This window comes from Haemaphysalis longicornis, unplaced genomic scaffold (assembly GCF_048455015.1).
Source record: "Haemaphysalis longicornis isolate Haplotype H1 unplaced genomic scaffold, Haemaphysalis longicornis Haplotype H1 scaffold_2, whole genome shotgun sequence".
Lineage (NCBI taxonomy): Eukaryota > Metazoa > Arthropoda > Arachnida > Ixodida > Ixodidae > Haemaphysalis > Haemaphysalis longicornis.
Genome location: NW_027526295.1, coordinates 234,772,574 through 234,794,183, shown reverse-complemented (window position 1 = coordinate 234,794,183; position 21,610 = coordinate 234,772,574). Strand labels below are relative to the sequence as shown.

Here is a 21,610-nt window from a genome sequence, read left to right as displayed (position 1 = left end):
TAATCGGTGGTCTGCGTTTCGAAACAGAAACTGTTGGGAAACATTCCCGTCAGTTTACGGCAAATTGTACCGGGTCTACATTCTTGACACTACAGATGAAGTCCAGTTCACGTTAGAAATTAGAAACAAAAAATTTCAGAAATATTACGCCAGCTTGAACAAAAAAAAAAAAAAGCAAGCAGAGTTTGAGGCATTTGATTTCATTATTTTTTGTGTGCGAAATTATGAACTAACAATTCAGAGACTTCCAGAACTCGCGCGGAATACTGTAACAGTGCAAAATTATATGTTTTGCTTAAATGTCGAAACGTCGAAACTTTGTCGCAAGAAGGTAGGTTATATGGGTCAAGATGAGAAGAGTTTCAGTAAGCGGAGCAGCCACTTGGTGCATCACGTGTGCGACGGAATTTTCTACTACTGGGGTTAGAGTGGCTGGGAACGCGGCATCAGCAGCTGCACTTTCTTTGTGAAGTGCTGCCGCAAATCCCTGGGAACGACTTTTTAATACCGCTGAGGTCTCAAACCTAGAGCAACGGTTTTTTCTATTATCTCTGACAGGGAGCATTCCCGATAAATAGCCAGGCGGTTGGAATAGGCGGCTTCGTGGACTCCCTTACAGAGACAGCAGAGTTCAATGTCTGATCTGCAGGATTGCCTACCATGACTATCTCCCCACTTTTCGCGCATAATATGTGACTTAGATCCCGTGATCTAATCTACGAATTTCCAATCCTTCCCGCACTGCAAGGGCCTAAGCTCTACAGGGTGTACCCTATGCACCAGGGGACATGTCATTACCTTATGGGGAGATTTTAGTCTTGCGAATGTCATGGTAACTGATTCGGCAGGAATGGGCCTCCCATTCTCCACTCTGCTGCAGCGGTATACTGCAGTGACACGTGCCATTTTCAACTCATCTACGACTTCTTCAAGCGTCTGGGTTGGATCAACGTCCTGAACATTGCCTTTCACGCGAGCCAGGTGCGGCGGAATGAACGCCACTGGCGCGAACAAAGGCACTTATCACTCGACAAGGCACGGCCATCAGTTCAAGGTTGGCGTACCCAGATGCCGTACAGACTACCATTTCAACTCATTCATTCCTAAAACCAGCTCTGACTGGAACCACCTCCCCACCTGCATTGCTTCCATAATTAATCCAGTCAATTTCAAGGCCATATTACCTGAATTTTCTTTGTTTCTCGTGTATTCCGCGATTTTATATAAATCCGGCTGTGTTGTTTCCGAGTGTGAAAAACGTTTTATGCACCTTATAAATTTTTTCTTGTTGCTGTTTATATTTATAGTTGATGTGTATATTTCAAATATGTAAATAAGTTTCCTATGTGTAACCGAACTCCCGCTGCATTGCCTGTAGAGTGTTCGCCCCCCCTCCCTCTCTGTAATGCCCATTTGCCTTGAGAATAAATAAATAAATAAATAAATAATAAAAATAAATAAATAAATAAATAAATAAATAAATAAATAAATAAATAAATAAATAAATAAATAAAAATGTGCACCGCAGCAGATCCGCGACACAGTCTCGATATGTCTGGATGGGCACAACAAGGCTGCCCTGACATATCGCCTTACTACCGAGGGCACGATATAATGCTGGCTCACCTGTTTCAGCTGCTTTCCACGGAGCCTGGAATTTTCTCGGATCACCCCGTCGCCTGCGGGGACAAGTGCCACCAGAGTGCTTTCTACATCATGTCGCTTGAATGCTTCTAAGGGTAAGCTGCTTCCAGGAAAGCTGGCGGGCCGAGACGCCATGCTGGGCCACGGGGAATTAACCTAGGGCCATAGCCCTAGCCTCCTCCACAACTATAGATTCGCAAAAAAATTTCACCAAAATTTAGGAACCTTAGCAGTGACCAAAACAACCACTCAGGGTACCTTTGCGCACTTGGGAATTATTGCAGCAGAGCGCCCAGCCGACGTGTTCTGTTCGGTGCTGCTCGCGACGGCGCTAGGCAGCCTTCTTTGTTGCTTTTGCTCTGATACATGAATACCATTCTGAAGGAATTTCTTAATTAAACCAGAGTCTAAGACTTTGATTAAACGAACACTTCAAATATTATTTATATATTTTTGTATTATGCCTTAAATCTACCCAAAGCTCTCGGCGCTGAGCACTGTTGACATGTGCGAACCGTACCCCCAGGGTTAGTAGTTTTGGAGGGTTTTGCCTATACGTATGCGCTTCGCGTTCAAGCTCGCTATTATGGAAGGTACACTGATGATGCCAGCGGTGGTTTCACCAGGAAAAACCACTGCAGCTCAAAAAGCGCCGGTGACCGAAGGTTCCCAAAGCCCAGTTTACACGCTAAACATTTCCGTGAATTATAAAGAGCATGCTTGGTGCAATGTTGTGCTGAGCTCACGTAGAGACGCGAAGAACAAGTTTCAGCCAAGGTTATATCTCACCATTAGATTGCTTAATCAAAAATTAAGGTCTTGGTAGCGAAGCAGCAGCTAGGCCGTGGTGTGCACCGTAGCCTATAACCTGCGAAATAATTTATTCTGCCTGTGGTGATTTGCCGTGCGCGAAAACCTCGGAACACGCGGGTTTCCTTCCTCTTTGCGGGCATAATTAAAACCTCCACCACGGCCTGCAGTCGAATGCCTGATGTCCGGCAGTGTAGGCGCACAATGCCTCAAGCGCTGTACGGCCGCAGCAGGTTGGTGGCAGACTTTAGCAGCGCTGTACGCAGTTAAATAAACGACTGTATTTATGTCGTAAATGCCCCAAAAACATGTCTAGCCTGTTCAAATATTTACGTAAAATGGGTGGAGATTTTTATAAGCAGTCTTGTAAGACCGTTCGGGAATAAGGGAGAACCACAACGCCATGCTACTAAAGTGAAAGTTAGACACGTAGGTCACAGCGAAGCTATTCTTGGTCCAGGTTTTTCATGAGACCAAATGGGCTAAAGCGACCGCAGCGGCGTGGAAAGTGCGTAGCCTAGCGAGAAGAGAGCAGGCGCCAAACACACATGCAGCAAGTTAAAATAATGCTGGAACGAGACGCTTATATAACCAGGCCTCTTCTAACCTACTAAATCTGGTAGCAATGTTTAAACTTGTCACCATTGTTGAGCAATAGAAATGCAATAAGATATTTGAGGCAAGACATCAATATATAAGTAATATTTGTGTTGTTCTTTTAAGAAAAATACTGCTGTATATTTGTAATAGAAAATGAACAATACGCCGAAGAAAGAAAACAAAACCATATGCGCTCGCAGCGCCCCCTTGTAGCAGTGTCTCAAGCACGGCCGGGCTAGAGAGGGAGCGGCGCGATGAAAGCGCGCGCCGCTCGCTCTCTAGCCCGGCCGTGGTCTCAAGGTGAAAAGTATCAAAAGGTTCCAGCAGATGGCGCGAGCAGTAGAACAGGGCAATAATGAATCGGCGTGAACGGGGAATCGATCAGATGGCTTTCAGAAGTCCTATAAAGATTAACCTTGCGAATACGAAACGCAAGGCAGCTTCGCTGGTAACATCAGTGCTTGCGACGTTAAGTCAGTAAATCTGGGCTAATTTTCTTGCTTGTTTTGAGTGTAAAACGTTATGTTGGTTCCGTATAGGGTACCTACTCCGGCCTTCACCTAAAGCCTGTGAGGGATAGGACGGTACTTTTCAAAATTTTCACATGCTTAAACGGAGCAACAGCGACACCCTAAATAACCTGATGTATGGTAGTAGGTGCTCCATTCCCAGGCGGTACGCGGCCTCCTGCTAAACGGCTCGTCGGGCGTGCTCGGGTTCTCGAGGCCGCCGAAATAATTCCTCCCAACAGTTATTGCCCCCTCGTGCGGTCTGTGTGGAGTGATTTCTGTCTACACGTTGTGACTCGGAAAAAGCGATGAAATTATTTACACCGGCTTCAGTTAGCCGAGACTTCGGCTTATTAAGTGGGTTTAATTTCGCGGAGGTCTCAATGCTAGCACGCCATCGCAATGTACCCACACGTATGTGAGAGCTTGACTTCGTGGATAGATTATTCGTCAGTCTTTGTACTTCTAGTGGCTACCCGCTCCTCTCAGACATATCTGGGATGCAAGCGACATCTGGATTATTGACATTAGAACTCGCACAACCTCCGTCAACTTTAAAACATGCCGTTGACCTTGCGCGCGGATGTCGCACTTGCCAATTAGGATTCGCGAAGCGCAGTTACCCCCTAGATTCAAGCGGTTTGCCATGCCATTTTCGAAAGAAGCTTTCTAAAGAAAGCGATCTCAAATAGCAGTAAGTAATATCTGTCTAGGAGATGGGCTCTTCGCTAATGAGTTGCAAAGCGATGACATTTATAGCACCCAAGGATCTTCCGCTTAGTTGGTAGTTTTCTTCAGTTCATTAGTGTAGTGGACACAATAGAGGCGGCGTGCGAAGCAGTCCGCAGATCTTGCGTCTTGAAAACCAGTTGAAAGGAACATATCAGGGCGCCATCTTTTTCTTTGTTGTTGCACTGCTATGACATTTCGGTTATCTTTAGTTTCATGTTTTGACCGCTATTTCGCCTCGTTGTAGGGAGGATGGAAGGGGATAGCAATCACTCGAAACCGCGTTCGGTCGGCCAACACGTACCTCATTTTTTTACAATCCGGAATGACCGCCGCTTAATTAGGATGACGATTAATCCCACTGCGACGCTTGGCGACCCGCAATCCACTTTCAGCCCCACTGCGGAGCTTCAACGCACGCGCTACCAGAGCAGGCGCCTGCGAAGAAGACTTCGCCGCATGACGTGCTCGGAATGCGGAGGAGAGATTGAGTAGGGACGTTGCCGGGAGCGTAAAAAAATGGTTCACTAAAAACGTGCAATGGACAAAATTCCTCGCAAAATTACTTTCTGTATTTATACAACTTTTTTTCTTGAGAAAATGAGAAACGTAATAAACCACCTACTATCCTGAGCCAAGTGAAGGGACATTGTAACAAAAAGCTGCTGTAGGCATGCGCCTATAACACTGACAGTTGCAATGAAAAGATGGCTCGTCACCGAAAGAAAAAAAACGCGTTGAACTACTTTAACGCGAGAAGTTAAAAAAAAATTGGCCAACAGCAATGTCGAATTACTTAAAAGCAACCACAATTCTGCTCGAAATTTGCAGACACGAACTTTCGAATCCCTAGACGCTTAGAATCCGGCCCTTACGGTATTGTGCATAGTCAGGACATTAAAAAATAATGTCTGCCTTACTAAACCCACAGAAAAGAAGAAATTAGGCGTGAAGATGACATGTCTTCACCCTGGCCAATTGCGCTGAGCTGAGACTTTATAGCCCCCCTTACGCGGACAGTCTTCGCTACATCACATGTCCCTCTATATGACCTTATCTCTTTTTTTTTCGCCTTTTTTTTCTCCTTTCATCTATTACTCCTCTTTTTACTACTCATCTATCTTTTGCCCATTCCCCTCCCTGTAGAGTAACATGTCCAGTACGCATGTTGGCAAACCGCGACCCCATTTTCGGCACCCCGGACATGGGCCGCTTTAAATAAAGTTTGATCTCTCTCTCTCTCTCTCTCTCTCTCTCTCTCTCTCTCTCTCTCTCTCTCTCTCTCTCTCTCTCTCTCTCTCTCTCCCTCTCTCTCTGCATTTCCTTCTTTAATACTCTCTCTCTCTCTCTCTAGGGTGGACTAAGTTGATGTAACAGCGTCTTGGAAAGCAAACCCCACGCTATGGCATACACACGCTGTTTTTTGCACACTGCCCGTAAAAAGGCTGATCTAATCACATCTTTATTCCGATCGAATATAGGTCACTTTTGCCCCACCAGGCCATTAGCGTGGCGTGCAAGGAATAAAAACGTCTACTTTCCCTTTAAAGATCGATGCGACCTATTAAACAAACTGATTTTAATTACTCTGTGGCAGTTTTATAGGTTAGCAGAGCACCAAAGTCTATTACCAGAAAAAAGAAAAGAAAAGGACGAGTTTGAGTAGAAACGAGATACACGAGTTTCAGTGGACAATGATCTTTGCTTCAGGGCGGGGAAAAGGTACGACAATTCATTAGATTCGCATGTTTGCAAAGCAAAACCTTAGTCAATCGCAAAGCAACATTTAGTTGTCCGTGCGTGGGCGCGCGTGGGCGCATATGTGCGTGTCATTTTGTAGACGTTACCTTTCTCTACCCCAGTCAGAGGACGAGCATTGATATCGTACCTGACTGAGGTTCGCAGAGCAAACCCTGTAACTATACGTACCTGAAAAAAATTTTTTTTTTCTGTTAGAAAGGATAAACAGAGGGCTAAAAAGGGGCATATTTCTGCTTTTAAAGCTAAACATTGCTCCTTCAGTACTAAAACACATTTTGTGCTTGCATGCCCCGTCATCAGAAAAAGTGTGCTCTGTACATTTTAGTTAAATTTGAGAAAGAGCGAGCAAATAACCGGAAAAAAAAGGAAGCAACAGTTTCTATATAGTTGATTTCTAATGCTCAAGTGGGCTGGGGAACCGAGCTTGGGAAGTGAGCTCACCAATCTCTCCCAGCGTTATTCCGGCCGAGAAGCTCTCGGTGCACTTATGGTACGGGCTCCCTAGGCATGTTTCCCTGCCTTAGATTGTATATCTTAAGCAGGCGGAGAACAGGGATGGTTGAGAGACGCAGTTTCATGCAAAAATTAATGAGGGGGAAAATATGAAAAGTCACATGTTTTAAAATCCCTTATCGGGCGAATAAATACGCCCGCGAAGAAATAAGCCGCTTTTGTTTAAAGCCTTTAGAACGTAATTCCTAAGAAAGTGTGCCCTTGTCTTCTTACTGCGGCTATGTAGCAGCAGAGTTGAAGGCGTAGCGCGTTCGTTTGAAAAGACTGCTAGCTCTTTTTATTCAGTTTTAACGCATCAATCTCAGCTTTACGGTTAGTTTTCAACTGTAGCGCGTGAGAACACAACTCAACGAGCTCTTGCCTTTTACTTCAAACTGAACCATTTGTCAGGTGAGGTAACATTGCACGCCAAATTTCGTAAGTAGTTAGCCGGTTTAATAAATTTGCGCGCCTTCGCCTGCTTCGCCTTAAACTACGTTGTTTATCGTCCTTGCAGTCCAACGCAGAAGGCGCATAAGCGGCGTTTCCCGATGTTTTAGATGCGGAGCGTCTTATGCTCGGGTGTATGTCCCGCGGCGTCGGCGGTGGTCCGGCGTCCGCACACCACCGTTTCTTGGCCAATCCCCCACGTGGGTACGTGCCATAGAAGAGGAACAACAACAACAACAACAACTCCGGTTGTGATTGCGCTTGACTCCGTGATTCATCAGATGAAGTAGGATGGAAGCAGCAGCCCCGTCAGTGAGTGTGCTGAAGCAATTAAGTGAGAGTATCAGCGCAAACACTAACAGCAATTACACCCAACTACAATCCACGGAACGTGTATCGATCTCGTCTTTACCAACTGCAACGGCGACGACTGCATACAACCGCTGCTACGAGATCCACTGACTGTGCACTTCAGCGACCATAAGGCCCTCATACTCAAAGTAAGAAGACGTGCAAACCTAAATAAAGACCTTTAAATACCACTTCAATCTCGTCTCACTCGCGTATATACGCATGCAATAAGGAAAATTACACCCATCTCCCCGAAGGGAACCATGAGTAGGATATATGAGCATTACGGGGTTCACTACATTTCCACCAAATTTGGCTAACAAACATAACGGAAACGCAAACGGAACCCCCATGACGCTCCGCATCCTATTCATGGTTCCCTTCGGGGAGATGGGTGTAATTTTTATTTGACCCGTAAGCACGACAATGTAAATACATAAGGCGTGCTTATTTATAAGAAGCTAAGTGACCCCCACACGAAGAAAGCATAGGACGCGTGGTCATCCATAATCACCCGTTCCTCAGATGATACGCGGGAATACTAGTCGGCAAGAGGTGAGGAGAAATGGCTGGTATGCAAGCGGTCGTTAACCAGCGAAGGCTGTTAGGCAGTTCGTGCCACATGGGTCAGGCTGTCCCATCAGTCATTTAATAGGCCGGCTCACAACGTTGTATACGGACGCTTCGGTCCTTGTTCCTCATGTAAGCTTACTTTTTTTATTACTAAAGGCGTCAGCATACATCCCCGCCGTGTCCTATTTTCACCAGGCTCGTAAATGGTGGCCGGTTTTTGAAGGCTCTTCAAACACTTACCGACTTCCCTGTTCCCTTGGAACGTCCAATCAGTCACCTTTCTTTTTTCTTTTATACACGTTTGTCTCAATCATTAAAGACGCTGAAACTTCCATTTTTTATCCCCCCTTTCACCCACGTTGCATCAATCTTCGTTCGAAGCCGCGGAAATTAAGCTCGGACGGACATGTAAAAACCTTGGTTGTGCTAACGATATCTTGAAGGATGCGGTGTTGTGCCTCCTTTGACGTCCCTTCGCCGGCATTCGCGCGTCCGAGATTGCACTGATTAATTGTCGTTTCTCTTGCCGAGAAAGCGAAGTTCCAGCGCTTTCTGAGCATCTGAATAGAGAGCTCCTTCAGAACGCTCGCCTTTATATTCCATTAAAAAGAGCTAATAGACATAGAGGGTGAAAAAAAAAAAAAACAAATTGCGAACATCCACCTCCAAACTACGACGGCTCACTCAAAGAAGAAGAAGAAAAAAAAAACCTGCACGCGGATTTAGGGATTAAGGTGCTTCTTCAGCGTGGAAGATGGCGGCTCATATGATATTAGGGGCTCGGGGATTATTATCTAAGTTGCTTTTCTTCCTTGGCTCACAGTTTCTTCATTTTTCTTTACTGATTATGCGCCGGCTCACACTGGAATAAAATGCATGGTTCCAGTCCAGCTCATAGCTTTTTTTTTTCTTAATCGGTATAAGTCACGCACGGTCATTTCAGTGAGAGAAATCCTTGGCGGCTTGAAATGAATTTTAAGTAGTAGTTTTCCGGGTTGCAAGTGCACTGTTTTATTTTTTCTTGCCCGCTAAGACCATTTTATGTCCCTCTATGAATGAAGAGTATTCAAGCCCTGTTTCTTCATCGTAGTTATAAAAATACACCTCTAGAAAAGAACACGTACCTTTTTCTGCGGTCATTGTGGCCCAAGTTTTGGGAGGTAAATTATTAATACCCGAATAGTCTTCGGCATGAAGATAAAGCCGAAATACAGATGAAACGAACTGAGACACACATTGAAGATATCTAGAGACTGCCTCTGCTTAGGCTTTTTCCAGGAAGTTGAAGAAAAAGCTTCCATTTCGGGCCCATTTAAGTCGTGACGTCATCGCAGTTGCGAAGCATCAGGCCAATGACATATACAAGAACCGACGTCGCGCCTTCTCCAACTGCATACCATTCAGCCGGTCAGGGATCGCTCGAAATGGGCACTTTGAAACGCACATGAAATGGACAAAACTGAGACTCCCGTTCTTGGTCCTTAAAACAGGCCACAGACTTTCGAAGTTTGTAAACCTTCCAATTTTAACTTGTTATCGGTGTGGACTCGGGGTCGCAATTGCACCGTGATACTTCACCCGCCTTAGTGTGGCTTCACAAGCGACGAATATTTCAGCTGCCAATTACCTGTCGCCTCTGTAATGTGCTGGAGACAATTTAAGGAACCTTTATTGATTGCGGCTGTGCTGAATTTTCCGCGGACAATCTGCAATGGACTTCAAAAACAGTTCTAGGTTAAACCCCACCCAATTAGGCTTTTAATTGTTATTAGGAATGAGCCTGAACCATATGAACTTGTATTTCTTGTTGGAATATGCAGTTTATGGAAGCTTCGAGACGTTGATCTAAACAGTGACTCATGAGCGCACCGTCTAAATTATTGGAGATAAACTTCCGTCAGCTTGCAACGCCCATGAGTGGTCTGTCAATCAAACTGATCAGTTTGGCAGGGTTGATGCGCTGAAATACATCAATTATCCTTAATTTGCATGATTAATTACCCATGCCTCGTTACATGGCCCACTCCGTGAACTTCTGGTCCCGCAGGCACGTTTATTCCGTAAAAACAAAAATAAATACCTTGAACATTTATTGAGACTTAACCCTGCTCACTCGATTGGTGAAAATAGCAATAGAATGGTGTTACGAAATTAATTGCCAATGCGCGTTGAATATAAGTTTGACTATATTTATAATTGTATTGAGCGGGGCGTTTAGTACCTACTAGTGCAAGAAACAAAGTCCTATTGTTTTTATGTTCGAAATAAGTTTTTTCACTCCCCCGCCGATGTTACCACCTACTCCACGACACACCAGGGACATTATGGAACATTACAGATTGGGCAGACGGAAATATCCACCTCCTCGTCCACAACTCACCAAAGAAGAAGCAACGCAGTTAAGAAGCCTCCAAACTAAGCCTTTCCCGCCCGTCTCACAGTTGCACATGATTCATCCCAGTCTGTACAGTTACGACTGTCAATTCTGCGGCACCCCCAACACTAACTACCGCATGGTGTGGGAGTGCAAGGGTGTGAATGAACTCCCGGAGGTCCTGGCGCCATCAACGGAGCAGTGGGAGGCCCTGCTGTCCAGCGAGGTCCTCGATGACCAGCGCAGCCTGGCCAGACAAGCAGCTGAGGGCCATGGCATCCTGGACTAGGGACGCCACCCACCCTGAATGAAAAACGCTACTACAATGAAGATCATCCAGCGCTCAATTTTCCTTTTATAGGAATCAACAGGCATTTATTCCTCCTCTTCTGAATTCATAAGCATAATAAAATTTGGAAGGACTATGTCCTCGCAGAAAAGCATGGGGCTCTCCGATACACGGCGGCGGCTGGATTGGCCCAAGAGTAGCAGCTTGAAATTGTTTGTACTAGAACTTCGGCTGATAGTTTGCCATGATGCCGTATTTTCGCACGTATAACCCGCACCAAAAATGCGAAAATTTTAGTGGCAAAGTAGGGGTGCGGACAAAACGCGGGGTGTTTCCTTTAGTACAGCTCCATGGCAATGCGCGTTGTGCCGTGAAGCTCCTACGCAGTAACACTTACAAAGCCTTCCATGGTAGCGATTGAGCAAAACATACAAGGACAAGAAAGAAAAAACAAGGACGAGCGCGTTCTAACAACTGAATTTTATTAGTGAATTGTGACTTTCGCTTAGCAGTCAGTGTATTCTACTTGCTAAATATACGCCTTTTCTGTCTACATAGTATGCGATGTGTTGCTTGAGCAGTAGCTTTGGTGCAGCCTTTCGTGTAACAAATTTGCGGGCAATACGCGAGGAATTTTTTTCTTTTCCGGCGGGCTGAAAGTGGGGGTGCGGGCTATATGCAGGGGCGGGTTTTACGCACGAAAATATGCTACCTGCTGAGATAATGGTTATGTCGTCGTCTGAGCAGTCTAATGTCATACTATTTATTTCAGGACAGCTCTGATGAGGATGTGATATTATGAGGAGACGGGAGACATCACCGCTAGCAGAACGGACGCCGGACTAAGAGATTGCCACACTGGTTTTGGTGGGAACGAATACATTGAGCATTTATGCGTGACAAGAAGCCAAAAACGACGCGGAGAAAATAGCCTTCTAGAAGGAAAAGATGCAGCAATCTCTCATGTCACAGGCGGTGATTAATGTCGTGGGAGACGCCGCTGAGGTTTCGCAGCGTGCGCGAGGTAGGAACCTTCGCAGGTAGCGGGGATAATCGGGGCAGCTCGTTGAACGAGCGATGAGCCGGCAGCGAAGACTATGGGAGATTGGTGGCAGCAGAGGTATGGCCATGCAGCGGCGTTGCAAGTGGCGTCATGGTGTCTCGTCACCCATCCTGACGACAGACCATGAAGGACTCGCTATCAAGTTTAGCACCCCAAACATTAGAGAGTTTTAGCATACCGTGCGTACCGGGACCCGACAGGGCATGTGCGCAATCATTCCGGCAGGGTGGCTTAGTTCCGCTGACTCGCACGCGCCTGCGTATTCGGGTCCTGGTACACATGGTACACACGGTAACACGGTGCACACGGTAAGCTAAAACTCTATGTTGCCTTCTTCCCATGTATCTGCATCGCTCCTGGCATGACATAGCTGTAGAGGTTTCTTTTTTTTTTCACAGGAAGCTGTCTATGGTTAGGATACAGCAGATCACCTCCGGTGACAGACCGAGCGTATTCCAACTATTTTTAGCGTATAAAAATATTCATAAAAATTAAGGCCGTTCTACTCATTGTGAAAGCTGTCAGAAGTGCAGAGCAGTGATTCGCCATAATGGGCTGTAGCGCCGTTATCCGCTTACTGCTACCACCCAATGCAAATGAAATTTCCCGGCTTTGAGGTGGTCGCGTGGCCCCTGCCTGAAATTGCGTCAGCAGGAGTTCTGTTATTTTTGTGCTTGCTTTTCCTCTCGCACGTGCCGGCGTTGCACTGCCACTTTTTTTTTCGCTTACTACCTCAATAACCAACACAACGAGCATTCCTAACTAAATCAACCCGGGCGCTGCTGGTTAATTGCGTATATTTGGCCTCAAATGTACCTACTGTTTTCTTTGCACTAAAAAATGGGGAGATGTATGACAAGCGCCAACGGTTCGCGAGTTTCGAACGCTTATGACTATATAAACCGCTTGTCTTTTGAAGCCTCTGGGTTGCGCCCCGACGACAGCGGCTCTACTTGGATCCAGAAAGCGAGCTACGACAACACGGCGCGACCCTAAAGTTCCCTGCACTGAAAATAGAAAAGGCCCTAGTGCTTTCCTATTTTGATATAAGGAAGCTGAAATTGGACCCCTGACAGATGCCTTCCCAGCAATGCACTTGTGTTTAGAGGCGAAGCTAACTCTATAGTAATAGTTGTAAGTTGGGTTTTTGTACACTGAATTTCCCACCTTCTGCTTTGCGCAGCCCCCATTTGCGTTCGTCTTCACCTCGTCGCCTCCTTCCCCAGTAGTGTACACTTGTCATCACGCGCAGCGTCTCTCTCGATCGCCACTGACATTGCGCAATGCCTCGCGCTCTTCTGGGGCCTCCTGTGCGGCGCACATGAGCCTGCGCCGTGATTGGCGTAGCCGCGCTATAATGAAACGTCAATGTCTCTACCCACCAATCGTGTGCGTCCTCAGCCTGTGAAGCATACTGCCCTTATAAGTGTTTCACGTCTGGCGAAAATTTTTGGTTGCAGCATGTGCTTCTTGCTTTAGGTCTTTGGCGGCGGTCTTATCCGTGGAGTGGTAGGCCATTTTTGCGTAATGCTCGGTTTCTCGTCCGCAGTCAGCACGGCGCCGGTTCTTGCCTTCTAGATGAGGGGCAGGCCTTTAGGTTAGAATTTGCTGTTCTCGGATAGAGTATAGGGCGGAAAGTTGCGTTGTTTCGCGTGTCTGGTGCGATCTCCTGGCATAGCGTCAGTAGGTGTTGAAAGGGGAGTGGCTTCTGCACCGCTCGCTCTTCCGCGGGCCCGCTCATTTGCGAAACTTCCCGCGTGTCTCGGCACCCAGTATAGGCGCATACGTTCAGGTCGGTGAGAAGTGTGTAGGACTCGCGCTCAGTCAGCAAGGCGAAAGCGACAACGGTGCTTGCCTATCAAAGCTGGGCGGTAAGTTCTCTGCAATCTGTGCATCCGTTGGCAGGGATTCTTTTGGACTGTATATACTCGTGCGGCTTCCACGTGTACGCTGAGGGTGGCGCGTGAAATGGTGCTCAGCTCCATCTGCGTGAGGTGCAGTTCATGGTGATAGCACGATTGCCTACCAGTGTGGGTCCCGTGTTCGGTAACGACCACGAGCTTTCTCTGCTTATTGTCTTCACGCCCGGAAGCGTCCGCGTACACAGAGCAGGATCGTTGATCGGGCGCGTTAGTGGCGCAGGCGTGCTGCCGCCCTCTTTTGAGTGGAACGATGAGCTGGTGGCTCACCTTCCCATTGCGGTACCTTGCGAGGAATAGAGGCATGCTCGACTAAATCTGCGATTGGTAATCGCGTAGCAATGTGTGAGAGGAAACCAAGCACGGTTATTAGAGCAGTTTTAACAGCGAAACAACCGTATAGTTTGTTTTAGTATACGTTAATTAAATATCTTGATTCACGGCTATCTTATACGGTATCATAATGCTGCCGTAGGATCATATACACGTGAAAGCTTGGAGTGACACGAGAAAGCCCACACTTTTCGCAGCTTCGCTCTCAATTGAATATTCACCAGAAACGCGTCGTGCTACTCGGTGCAGTTATAATGGACAAACGTAGTGTAGTTTGCTTCAATGTTAGAGCGCAGGTTGCAGTGATTTGCCCGGGACCACAGCCTCTTCTAGAATTGCATATACCTGAATTAGAAGCGCACGAATTTTTTTTACACCCACACTATGATTAACCAGTTATTAAAGAGATATCAAACTGGACGCCATCACAGGGTTTTCCTTAGCATCAAAGGGTTTGTTTTTAGAAATCCGCATTATAACGGTAGATACCGAGTGAAATCTGCCGCGCTTATATGGACAGGAGGGCATGGAGTTTTTTTCGAGGCCAGTGTCGCTGAAATGAGCTAGTGCATTAAAATATCACGAACTACGCGGATGTGGGCGGAAGAGGGCATTTCGCTTTCAACACATTCAGCCGCGCGAGTGGCTGCTTCTTCGGAGCATTAGCGTTCCCGGCCCCCTCGCGAATTTCGATTCCGGCGCTGCTCATATGTAATGGGGCCAGCGCGCGGCCTGCAATGATCTCATATGCGACGGGAAAGACGACTCCCTACATGGCGATCCCGCGATTCGAGTCTCCTATCAAGCGCGCTCGCCCTTGGCGGGTATGTATCTTTCAGTGCGTCGCAGGTCTTTGGGCGCCCGGCAGAGCCTAATGTACTGGTGTAAGCCGTTTGTCTGCCTTTAGGTCTGCGTACGACAGCGGTTCTTTGGTAAACCTCGCTGTTATACATACCCAGATGAGTAAGCAAGGAGGTGGTATAGTACGGAAGCAAAAGTTTTTTCCTCACTCATACTTAGCGGAATAATATTGGACACATCAACGATTTTTGTCTTTCTGGGCATTTTTACTGTGTGGGTTTGCTCATATAACTGCGTCCTTGATCCGCAATCATAATACTAGAACAAGGCTCACGTAAATGACGCAGGGAAGTTATAATTTACCTCCGGCGATGTTGAAATATCTTGCGCGATTTCTCTTTTTACATGAAGAAAGTGTAAATAGACATGAGGGTAAAAATGTTGGATACGGGGGGTGACTTCTCTTTTTCATGCATTTTTATTTATTCAGCTCGCACGCTATTGGGGCTATTACGCTGCGTAAATTAACTTTGTTTGGCATCAGCAAAACAACTGTCGGTGAAACAGTATACCTTAGGCATGTATTTGCTTTGTCCCCGAAAACATGCTTCAAAAATGCCGCCCAAACGCACCCATTCTTTCCCTTCGTCACAAGAGTATCTGTGGTGTCCTCGATATTCAAAGAACAAAGCTAAAGTTGCCTTCGAAGCAACAAGTAAACTAAAGTAGTATTGAGGGCATTTCCGAGTACAAGCTAAATAGGAAATGTATATGCACAGACATGAAGAGCTGTCCCCGTCTGTTTCAAGCAACGAAGTAGCAATGAAACATTGTTGCTGTAAGGACAAGATTTTTTTCGCTGCTACAGCGTTGCACCGTGCCGTGGAGACGTCACTCTTGAGGATGTCGGGGCGAGATACTCCTTTTTTAAGTATTCATGCACTACACAAATTTCTTAGCCATTTAGGTACGCCTAAAACCCGCCTGCATGCCTATAAGCTCTAGTCTTTGCGAGTTGCTTATTCGTCAGAGTGCCCGCCTCGACCGGCTTCATTCGATATGAACCTTAACAATCCCTCATTATTTCTCTCTTCAAACCTCAGTCATTTTCTTTTCCTAAGGGCCATTTGGAGGGAAGCAGAAACCCTGTTATTAAAAAAAAAAAAGACGTTTTCGACCTTCTTCAAGTACTTCTATTTCGCTTTTTCTTAGCGTTTTCGTTCCTCTTAATAAGGGAATGGACGTAAATCGCCTTGCTTCGTACTACGGCTCCTGCGCGGACTTTAGGGCGACCTAGAAGTGGTGGTGGCGGGACAGTTTCAGTTTTATCCACTCTCTTCTTTGTACCTCACCAGGCAAGCATGACCCTCTGGTAAAAAAAAAAGAATTACGGGGTAATGGAAACCTAAGAAAAAGTGCCACGTCGTTCGAACCAGCTGGTCGGTGGAAATGCAATTTTTTTCTTTTTTTTTTGGGGGGGGGGGGGATTTTTAACCCAAAAGCGCCGCCTGTGGTAGTAGAGGAACTGAAAGAGATTTTTCATCCCCAATGCTTAATTAAGAGGTACGTGTGACAGCTCTTGCACAATGAACTGACGAGGGCGATTTTCAGAGTTTCTCGCGCGATGTTTTCGCTATCATGTCTTCCATTTTTTCGGACAAGATTTTGCGTGAGGGCTCAATGTTCGTGGTAAGTATGTTTATACGAAAGCGATGGCCTGAAAACCGAAGTGAGAACGGGAACCTAATTGCGCCGGTTGGTGGGGAGTGCGTGATTTAAGGTCCGATGAAAGAAGCTTAGCGGCTGCGTTTCGAATTTCGTAATGTCTTGAGATGGTTCATTGTATTATCATCTGAGGGAGGTTTTCCAACGGCCACCGCGAGATCATACTTGTCCGGCTCAAATACGGTTATTTGCGAGCAAAGTGAAAGTTTGAACACAACATGCATTGCTGATGTCTGTGCGTGGGGGCTCACATCACAATGATCACCCTAGATTTCAAGAAACAGAAGAAGGAAGGGACTGTTGGGGGTTAAAAATCTTGCGCATTTGTGATGAAGGCAAGTCTCCATATGAGAAGGGGAATGAGTTGGGGACGCGGACGTCGGTACGCTTACTTGAACCACGCGGAGTGACAGAATGGGGAGCGCACGCAGACAAAAAAACGTTTTTTTCTTCTTGCCGCTGCTCACAGGAACTTGCATTACCATTAGCAATGCATTGCAACTCGCTTTGTAGCCATTTTTCAGAATGCCAAGGTGGTGTAGTTGGTGTGCGTCGTACATAGGCTAGACAACCAAACATTCGCCATGCACACAGCACACAACATAAAATTCAGAGTCTGTACGTCTTCCGCTATGACGCCCTCAAGGCTTTTATGGTGATTAACCTGACGTGCCCCTTGATTGTCATCCACTTATTTGAACCGGTGGGATGAGGCACTTTACGAGTTAAAGTAACCATTTCCCCCTGGAAAATACGTTGAAGAAAACAACAACAAATGCGATGACGCTAATGCCTAATACAAATCCAGTGACAGCCGAGGATGATGCCCATATTTGCGGTCATCTAATGTAGGGAGTGGGGGAGGGGGGTGTGTGGTTTGGATGTTGGCATTTCCTGGCATCTGCCTCTCTTATTCTTCCGGTCTGGAGAGAAAACGTAGAAAAGAGTCTTCGTGGGGCTAATATCAGGAGGAGAGCCTTTTTGCAGGTCGCTCCGTCGCATCGCGCAGTTTGGAATGAATAAAATTGAAGAAAACTCTAGTTATATTAAGTCAGATTACGTTGGATTAGTTTTAGGTTACGTTTAAAGTAGTTTAAGTTACTTTCTGGTTGCGTTTAGGTTAGGAAACGTTAGGTAAAGCTAGGTGGGGTTATGTTGACTCGGACTTTTAAGGTGCTAATGAGACGGAACGACCTACAAACAGACCCTCCCATATCAAGATGCCCCGGGCCGTGGTGTAAAGAGAGGAAAGACAAAGAAGGCACCCATGGAAGAAAAGAAAGGCGTGTTTGGTATAAGCACGTACAAGATGTAACAAAAAAAGGCCACGTGGGCTTGTGTCTGTCCACGCCTACATGAACTGGGTCAGTCAAGGCGTTTTTTGTCAGATTAATTTGTCACAGAGACATCCGCATCTTAGGTAGGCGCCGCTTGTGCCGGGCATTGAACGGGAACCCTATGCTAAACCAAATTTAATAGGTTAGGTGGGCTAGTCAGGCTGCCTGCGAGCAGTTTTTTCCGACTCCTGTTCCATCTGCGTTGTAAAATAATATTTATTGCAAGCAGTACAAAAAATTATTTACATTTACACGCAGTCATAATTTTTATGGCTCAAAATTAAGGCAACTTGTACCAATTCATTACTTCAGAGTTTTTAAACTCAGCGTTCTTTGATACTAAAGGTTTTATTCATGTTTTTCAGAGTCAGCACCGAACGTCTGGACTCTCTTTCGTGCACAGATGTTCAGCAGCAGTGAGGCTGAGTGAGTGTCAACACCCTGTACGAGCCCAGGCCAGTCCACGAATTCTGCCACGTTGAACGCAGGGAAGGGAGCATATTTCCGCAGAACGTTCAAGAAGACATCTGGAAGGAGCTCATAGAGGCAGCGCCGAATTGTGCTCTTGCGAAGCATAAGCAACGACGGAGGAAGACAAGGGGGGCTGCTCCACATGGCAGCAACGCAGAACGTGTGATGGACACAATGTTCTCCGTAGAACATGTTTATCCGATTCTAAGGGATTACACAGACTTTCAGTTTTTTGAGCCAGTTCAGCAAGGAATGAGCCTCAAAAATAAAAGATTTTCTTTGTCAATGCTGGACGCCAAGCAACGGGCATTCTACGAAGAGAAAGTGTACCTACGTCGCGCACAGGCCAAGCAAATCTGTCTAGACACAGCTAACAAAGACTGCACTGTCTGGCAGAGTGAGAGGAAAAAGTAATAATTACTGGGAGTATTTGTAGGGAGCTGCACACGTTCGAAGAGAAGAACAACCGCACGTGGGCTGCAAAGCTCGATCGCCTGTATTGCCACAGCTCCTTCACAGGGAACGAAGCAACGACTTATGGAAAAGATAATGAAACCGTTGCACCGAGGAGTATGAAACAGCACACCAGGCAAAGGTCGGCAGGCTAGGGCTCGTAGTTGCGCCAGAAGTTCCGTGGCTTGGCTACGGTCCAGATGGTGGGAGCAGCCAGGGCAACAAGCGCGTTATAATCGAAGTGCCCCGTGCTTGGTAAGGAGAGCAGCATAGTGAAACTCGTGCGATAAAAAGTGCAATTTCTCCATGCCGAGGGAGAAAACGTTGTTCTAAGGAAGAAGCACAATTACTATTCTCAGGTGCAGCTGGGCCTGCTCCCTCTCGCTATGGATGTGTGCCACTTTGTTGCGTACCCTCCTGTGGGAAGCCTTGTGCTTGAAGTGCCAAGGGACGTGCAGCACATAAGAGAACTTTTGGACAGGCTGCAGTGTGTGTACTTTAAGAAAATTCTTCGAAAGCTTGCAGAGATTAGCACTCAATAGCATTGCGTCAGTCACCGATACATAATGATAAGGTCACTTAAACGCCTTGAAGTATTCTTTTTTTCCTTGGGGTGCCCAACGGTTTGTCTCAGTTACAGTGGTCACTCACTAACAAATGCAGCACAGATTGATGATGGCAACAGTGGTGTTTTATTTGTGTACATGCTACCATTGCACATTTCGGTGAAACATATACTTCAGAAGTTCAGATCTAAAGGTTAGTGATGGGTATTATGACTCTTTTTTTCATCAAGCACACTGCTGTGACTTGTGCTGTGATGAGAGAATGACATTCCATAACAAAGTGGTGAATGCTGCACTGCTTAAAGAAATTTGTCATCTGCGAGAATTGGAGCACACAAGTTAGTTAAGCCGCATGCAATTCCCCCTAAATCTGGTCGATTAACACCTGTCCTTCACTTAGAGTTGTTGATCAATTCGCTCTCGCGCTACAAGCTGCTAGCCTCCTGGTTAGCTCAGTTGGTAGAGCGACTGCTCCGGTTAAGCGCTGGTCCCGGGTTCAAATCCTGGACCAGGACGAATTTTTCAACTGCGAAGTTTCTGAGAAAGCTGTATAGCTTTCCTTTGTAGCCATATGGCTGCACTCAGGTGGATGTCAAACATTCCTTCATAGAAACTTACTCCACCTTGGGTATTCCCCCTAAATCTGGTCGATTAACACCTGTCCTTGACTTCGAGTTGTTGATCAATTCGCTCTCGCGCTACAAACTGCCAGCCTCCTGGTTAGCTCAGTTGGTAGAGCGACTGCTACGGTTAAGCGGTGGTCCCGGGTTCGAATCCTGGACCAGGACGAATTTTTCTCCAACTGCGAAGTTTCTGAGAAAGCTGTATAGCTTTCCTTTGTAGCCGTATGGCTGCACTCAGGTGGATGTCAAACTTTCCTTCATAGAAACTTACTCCACCTTGGGGATTCCCCCTAAATCTGGTCGATTCTGTTAGTAGGGAGCAGGATAAAGGTGACATGAACCATGGTTAAATGAAGACGAGATGAAGACTTATGGTTCTGCGGTCATATTAGACCGAGCCCGAGGCAATGTACCACCTGCTTGCTTCGTCGTCTTATAGCGCGATCAAGGCGCGGCGCGTCACTGTTAATTACTTACTTTAACAATATTGATTCCCGTCAATAAGGTCCAGTGGTCACGAGGTGGTGTTATGTGGGTGCTCAATAAAAGTTTCTTTTCTCTGTCTCTCGCGCCCGACAATAGGGCGGTACATGCACAGCTAGCTTGTCTATTTCCCTTAGTACAGGCACGAACTGAACTAGCTGTTCCTGCTTCGGAGAACCAAATGAGAACATCGCCAATGCACTCTTTTCCCCTAGGATCCGGCGCCTTCATGCTCCCGCGTTTCTCATTAAGTTTCTTCGCTTCTGCATATAGCTGGTGACTTTATTTTCAAGATTCTCGCCCGCCTGTACTAATGCTGACTCTGTAATTATACTACGAATTCATTCACTTTCCTTACACTATTTTCTGCATAACACCGCAAATTTCTTCGCAAGCGTAAGTGTGAACCGTTTAAAAGAAGATAATGCTTCTTGGTCTACTTAAAAGCGAAAATTTTCGTCTGTCTGTCTGTGTGTCTGCCCATCTGTCTCCTTGTCGGTCCCTCAATTTAGCCACCTGGCCAAAAGTTTAAATGAATCCATGAAAGAGAAGTTTATATTGGCAAAACTTTTCCAAACCGCTTTCAGCAAAAAGAAAGCCTTTGGCACATTTCAGGCAGAACACCAAATCATAAGTGGTAATCGCAGTGTTCTTTTAATTGGAAATTGGAAATAATTGCGCTCGATATTTGCGAGAACAAACTAAAAAATACGTATTGAAAACAATATTTTGACCGAAAAATAGCAAAAGGGCTTGTGCCCAACACCACTGGTGACGGCATTTCATGAAGTCCGACAGTAACGAAAGGTTCTGGTAGATTTAGCGCGAGCAGCGGCACCGAGTGAAATTGAAAGGACATGAGCAAGCCTCCACCTTGTTTACCGTCGGAGGAATGATACGGGAGGGGAAGAGCGTGAGAGGTGTGCGGGAGGAAGAGGAGAGGCATTGACGTGACGTGGGCGGCAAAAGACTATCGTCTTTAGACGACATTTGCAGCGAAGTGAGCAGATACGCGGCTGATTATTTACCCGGCAGATGACTAACTGGAGCTCTGTTTCCGAAGCCACTGTTGCCAAAACTGTTCGTTTTAAACAATGAAAAACATTGCTTCAAAAAACGGATGCTTAAGATGAGGAGAGCTGTGGGTGCTGTAAGGTAATCAGAGTGTGGCGGTTGCGAAACTAATAACCGAGTAGCACCGCAACACGAAACCGGATAAACATAATCAATGCGGAAGACTTAGAGGCGGAGATA

At 46.2% G+C, this 21,610-nt stretch overlaps 1 long non-coding RNA gene across 1 annotated transcript in view; it reads left to right on the top strand.

Moving 5' to 3' along the window:
• The window catches only part of LOC144167692 (uncharacterized), a 67,927-nt gene extending 49,693 nt beyond the window's left edge, over positions 1-18,234 (top strand). The window contains exons 2-3 of the long non-coding RNA XR_013322093.1: positions 1,636-1,739; positions 18,126-18,234. This is a non-coding gene — a long non-coding RNA (uncharacterized LOC144167692). The remainder of the gene's footprint in view (positions 1-1,635; positions 1,740-18,125) is intronic.
• The last annotated feature ends 3,376 nt before the right edge of the window (positions 18,235-21,610 follow it).